This window comes from Equus przewalskii, chromosome 2, assembly GCF_037783145.1.
Source record: "Equus przewalskii isolate Varuska chromosome 2, EquPr2, whole genome shotgun sequence".
In the NCBI taxonomy this organism is placed as follows: Eukaryota; Metazoa; Chordata; class Mammalia; order Perissodactyla; family Equidae; genus Equus; species Equus przewalskii.
Genome location: NC_091832.1, coordinates 27,109,391 through 27,115,401, shown reverse-complemented (window position 1 = coordinate 27,115,401; position 6,011 = coordinate 27,109,391). Strand labels below are relative to the sequence as shown.

Below are 6,011 nucleotides of genomic sequence, written 5' to 3'. Positions count from 1 at the left end.
ATCTAGGGGCTCAGTCAGAACCTTCTGTGCTAGACTGCGAGCTTCCTGAAGGCAGGCACCAGGCCCTGAGGCCTAAAACAAGACCTGACTCAGAGGAGTCTTCTGTGAATTTGGGGGCAATCCATGAATTTAGGACCTTGATATAACTTTAGCATCAATAATCGTAATAAAATCTAACACTTTTTGGATGCTTCCCCTGAGACTGGCACTCTTCTTAGTACTTTACATAGATTTCACTTAATTCTCACAACAGCCTTTGAGGAAAATACTTTTATTAACCCCATTTTACAGAGGAGGAAACTGGCTTGGAGAGGGTTAGTGACTCCCACAAAGGAACACGCAGCCAGTAAGTGGCAGCACTGGGGAGACCCCAGACTGAACTCATCAGAAGTCAGTTGCCCTCAGTGGGCCTGTTTCCCCTTTTTGCCCCCCAAATGGATTAGCTTCTATGGCTCTCCAACCTGAAATATCCTATGATCCTATGGTTCTGTGATTCCTTTGCTTGAGATCTGCCCTCTGTGTGGGCAGAAATCCTAGAGGGCAGATTTGGCCTTTATCTTAGGGGGAGCTTTTGAAGTCTCAGGACTTCAAGAGGTCAGCCTGTGAGGTGGTGAGTTTCCTGTCATTAGAGGTATGCAAGCACAGGTCTGAAATGAGGTAGAGTGAGGAGGGGACTTGGACCAGGACCATGTAAGCCCCCTCCTGATGGGATGGACCATTAGGAAAGGCTAAGTCGCGGAGAAGAGTGGCAAGAGGGGGATGAGAGAAACCAGAAGTCACATTCACTGAATGCCACCTACTGTGTGCCAGACCTGTGCTTGGCACTTAACACATATCGCTAATTCTCAGGAAAACATTGTAAGATTTATAGTTGAGGAGACTTGGATTCAGCGAAGTGACTTGTTCAGAGTCACTTCCCTGGGTCCACTACAACCAACTCCCTTCCTACCTCCCTTCCTGACCTTAGGGGCAGCACCACGTGGCAAATTGCATCATACTTCTGCCACATGACGTCAGAGACCACATCAGCCATTCCAGGAACTCCTGCCCAACCTTCCCTTGACCCCTCAGGTCGACACCAGGCTGCCCAGTGTTAGGCTTCCAAATCAGGCCTCACCTGCAGCCCCCGCCCCTTCCCGGTTGCGACGCTCTCACTTCTGGTCTCTGTCCTCCCCGAACCCGCCCTGCCGATTGGCAGTTGCCTACACCAATCAGAAGGCCGCCCGGGTCGGGGGCGGGGCCTCACGCCGGAGTTGCCCTGTCAGTGCAGGTGGAGGCCCCCGGCCGGGCAAAGTGGCAGGAACCTCTTAAAGGGCGAGAGCGGCGGAGCGCGAGGACGCGGCCCGGCCCGGCCCGGCCAGGTCCCCTCCGGGTCCGGCCCAGGTGAGCCTGGACCGCCTAGGGGGCGACCCCGAGTGCCCGGGAGGGACGGGTTGGGCGACAGATGGACCCACTCCCAAAGGCCCGGGACGTCCCGGTAGTGGAGAGACCAAGGTCTAAGGGTCAGGGAAGGGGGTGTTTGGGGTCCCGGGTTCCAAAGTCCGAACCAGGGGTCCAGACGGGCCTGGGTGTCTCGAAGTTCAGGGTGCAGGGAGGGGCACCGGCGACAGGAGACGAGGTCCAGGAGCTCGGGTCCGGAGCTGGTCCCGAGCTGGACTCTTGCCGCTGGTGGCGCCAGCCGGCCCCCGGCCTGTGTGGGGCGGGGGTCCCGGGTTCGGGTCCCACGGGCGGGTCTCTGCGGAGTGGTGCAGCCGAAGGGCCCCCAGCCCCGCCCTGTCGGCCCCGCATGCTCCTGCCGGGCCGCCGCAGCGCCGGCCGGGGCGGGCGGACGGGCGGCGCGCAGCGGGAGGTGTTCCCCGGGCCCTGAGCCCCGCGCCCCGCTCCGGCCCTTACGTAACTGACTTTGAGTTTCCGGACCGAGGGACCCACGAGCTGGGGCGCCGGCTTTGTCCCCCGGGGTGGCCCTCCCGTCGCCGCCCCAGCCCCACACGCTCCCTTCCAGGCTTGGTCTAGGGACTTCCATCTGTCTCTGGTCTCCCGGGTCTCTCCGACGGTGTCGAGTTCCTTCTTGCTCTCATCCCCCGGATTCCCTGTGTCTTTCATATCTCGTCTCTGTGTGGCCCAGTCTCTCCCTGTCCCTGTCCTCTGTTTTTCTCCAAGAGTTTTCTCGCCTTCACCGACACTTTCCGGCAGACCCCACCTTTTTGGGGTAGGACGGGAGTTCTTCCCTCCAGCAAATTGGAGGTGGGGACTTGTCCAGACAGACCCCAGCCCAAGATTGCCCCGGAAGCGAGGAGGGGAGGACTATCCTGGTAGGGTTGGGGGAGGTTATTCCAAGGCCTGCAGCTTCCCTTGGGGAGGGAATGGCCGAATGTGATCCCTCGAGTTCCTGGACTCGGGCTGAAGGCAGCCTCTTCTCTGCTTCTGGAGCCCTTTCTCCAGAAGGAGGAGGCTTGGGGAGAGCCTGGCTGGGGCTGATGCTTAGCGCAGCGGGGCGTCTCTGTGAGAACTGCCTAGTGGCAGGTCAGGGTCAGATCCTCAGCTACTGAAGGGGAGAGGGAGGGGCCAGCGCACTGGCAGAGCCCCAGAGGTTTCAGCAAGCTCCCCACCTTCACCCCAGTTACAGGCGCCGGGGCTGGTCTTGGCAGGAGGCTGAGGGTGGGGAGGGGATCACCAGGAGGAGGCCAGAGGACTTTTGCCAGGGGGGTGGGGGAGCGGAGATAGAAGTGACAGACTGTCAGGTCTAAGCAGCACCTACTGGGGTCACTCCCTGCCTTCAAGGCCCTTCTGAGTATCGGAGAGACAGACACCTCAGAAATAACTCCTGTCCCCTGCTGCTGTCGGGTACATGTAAACAAGGTGTTAGCAGCCCTGAGGTGGGAATTATTCTGACTAGGGATGGGGGAGGAGAGACTTTGCAGAGGGAGCTGGAAGGCTTGGGAAGAAGGGGACCCAGAAGCTGCAGGGAGAGGAGGAGAGGAGGGAGGGAAGGGGATATCGGTGCCCTGTAGGCTTTGCATGCAGCAGAACTGGGTTTGAATCCTGGCCCTGCCACTTCCTTACTGTGTGACCTTGCATGAGTTACTTCATCTCTCTGAATCCCCGGTTCCTTAGTCAATAAACCTGACCTTACAGACATTAGCAGAATCAAATGAGGTAATGAGAGTGCAGTGACCAGAATGATAGCTGGTCTGGGAGCAGGCCAGTGGAGGATGTTTCAAGAAGGGAATGGAGTGGGGAAGCCCTGAGGTTCCCTCTGTGTATATAGGAGAGTCAGGCAGGGCCTGCCAGATCCCAGTAATGTGGGATGCAGGTGGAGTATCTGGGTGTGTGGGTGACACTCAGTGAGGTGAGGAGGCCCCACAGCCGTCTGTCTCCTGATCGGCCCATCCCTGCATTATCTAGACCAGGCTGGCCTCCCTCCTGTAGGCCCCTGGTGCCAATAGAAGCTCCCAGGGCTCCTGGGCTGCCTCACTCCTGAGGCAAGTGGGGGTGGGGCCCCTGGCAGGGCAGGGCAGGGCCAGCACCCCCTCTGCAGGGTGGACCCTGGCCAGGAGCCTGGCTGGCTGTGCTGGGCAGGAACATCCCCGCCTGGCTGGGAAGATGCTGACGCTGTATAGGCCTCTGGAGGCCCAGAGCTCTGCTGGCTAGAGTCGGGCTCAGCTGATGGGACCTGGGCTGCAGGGTGAAATGGAGGCGGGAGGTGGGGGTGGGGGTGGGGGCTGGGAGGAAGGGAGATGCAAGGAGAGACCCCTGGGGGTGGAGCCTAATCAAAGCTGTGGAACCAGAGCGGAATTTCATGGGGTTATACCCCAAACCCTTCCTGAGCACCTACTGTGTGCCATATACAGGTTTGCTAGCCAATGAGCTAAATAGGATACCGACGAAAGGCTCACCATAGAGGTCATGGTGGCCTGAGATTTGTTGGGGGTTTGCAGAGTGAATCTTTATGATAGTCCTCTGGGGGGTGGGGCATTCAGAATTTCCCCAGGGCCTGAAATTCCATGTTTATTAAAGGGGACAGGATTCCACTCCCTTTTTGTCCGCTGGCCAGTCACTTTTCTCCCTGGGTCTCAGGTTCTCCTTCTGTGAAGCGAGAAGGGGAGAGGAGCCTAGAGTCTCTGAAGGTCTTCCAGCCCCCGTTACTATAGCCTCCAGGACCTGGTTTGGGACTTAGTCCACCTCCTACCCTCACCCCATATGACTGGGAGGGGAGAGAAGGGAGCAAGGGCAAGGCTGAAGTGACGGGCCCCCAAGGGCTGTTCGTGGCCTGTATTTTCTAATCACAATTAGAGCTGCACCTACTGTGCACAGTGCTCTGTGCTAAGCCTTTAATATGCAGCATTGACTAACGTAGTCCCTAAAACCTCCCGAGGGAACTGTATTGTCCCTATTTCACAGGAGTTCAGGGAGGTGAATCGACTTGACCAAAGCCACACAGCTAGGAAGTGGCTGGGCTGGGATTGGAACCTGGGTCTGACTGACCCCAAAGCCCAAACTCAGCCAAAAGGGGAGTTTCCACCCTGCAGGTGCTGTGCACCCACTGTGGAACCTGCTTGACCCCTGCTGGGTGAGCCCTGAGCTCGGGGATATTCAGGCCGGGGAGCGGAGGGACAGGCTGTGTGGGTGCCCACTGGGCCCAGGATGGGGGAAAGGTGCAAGAGCTGGGCACTGAAAGGCAACTTTGGACCTCCGTTTCTCCATCTGTAAGACATGGGTTCTAGCCGTTGAGTGCAGACATTCCTTGGCCTGTAGTTTTGTGGCTGAAGTTGGCGATGAGGTAAAAGGTTAGAGGCGGGGTCGGGGAGCAGAGGCCAAGCCTGGGGAGGAAGAGTTTGGGTCAGGGACAGCTCGGATCCTGGGCTGGCTGTTTGACCGCTATTTCAGATGAAGGGCCTGAGATTGGAGAGGTCCAAAGGCTTGTCTGGGGCTGTGCAACGAGTACTGTAGAGACTGAAGGGAAAAAAGTAAGAGAAGACCTGGAGACCAAAACACAGGTGGACGCCAGTTGGAATCCTGGCTGGACCACTTAACTAGGCCTGGAGATAGGAAGTGACGCAGCCAAGAAGTCCCTTCGCCTCACTGTCCTCAGCTGTGAAATGGGAATAGTAATCATTTTGCCTTTGTCCACTTCCGGGGTTATTATGAAGGGCAAAGGAGATGAGGCACTTGTGGAAGCAGGTGTGAATGTGGGTGCTAGTTATTTTTCAGTCCAAAGCCGCAGTTCTGGGTGTGTGTTTGTGGGAGAGGGCACTTCCTGACAGCCCCTCTGCTGAGATGCTCTACCATGGGGTGTGCTGGAGAACAGCCCTATGAACAGCACCACCATTTATTGAGTAATTACTATGCCCCAGGCACTGGGCTCAGAGCTTCACCTCTCATTGTCTCCTTTAATCCCTACTTTGTCAGGTAGGTGGTGGCCTGACCCACACTGGGTCCCTCCAGAACCCATGCCTACAGCCCCCTGTAATAATGGTAGCTAACCCTTACGAACAGTTTACTGTTTGCCAAGCATTGTGCAAAATGTTTTACATATATTAACTCATTTAATCCTCACAACAACCCTGGAGGTGGGTACTAATGCTATCCCCATTTTACAGATGAGTAATTGAGGCGCAGAGAAGTTAAGAAACTGGCCCAGTGTCAGAAAGCTAGTGAGTGGTAGAGCTGGGGTTTGAACCAAGTTCTTAAATCTCCTACTTGAAGCGCTCATCACAGTTGTCGGTTATTATTTATATGATTGCCTGCTCACTGCACTGTAGGCTCCATGAGGGCAGGGGCCATGTCTGTCTTCTTCAGACCGTGTCCCCGATACCAGGCACAGAGCAGGCACTCAGTTAATATTAGTCCACGGTGGGCTGGGCCCTGGGAGGCCTGCTGAGCTCAGGGTGGATTATCAGATTATCAGACTGCTGATTAAGAGGGTGTCTGCCCTAGCAGAGCCCCAGGGACAGAGGGAGGGCAGCTTTTCCCGGCTAGGCCAGGCTCAGGCCAAAGAGGGACCCCAAAGA

At 57.0% G+C, this 6,011-nt stretch overlaps 1 protein-coding gene across 19 annotated transcripts in view; it reads left to right on the top strand.

Annotated features, from left to right (window-relative positions):
* The first annotated feature begins 1,218 nt into the window (after window positions 1-1,218).
* The window catches only part of EPB41 (erythrocyte membrane protein band 4.1), a 174,582-nt gene continuing 169,789 nt past the window's right edge, over window positions 1,219-6,011 (top strand). For 12 of the 19 annotated variants that reach the window (XM_070610448.1, XM_070610442.1, XM_070610437.1 and 9 more), the window contains exon 1: window positions 1,227-1,383. The gene's annotated coding sequence lies outside the window, so the exon portion shown is untranslated. Of the gene's footprint in view, window positions 1,384-6,011 lie in introns of all 19 variants that reach the window. The other 7 variants (XM_070610473.1, XM_070610467.1, XM_070610465.1 and 4 more) reach the window with 3 other exon arrangements.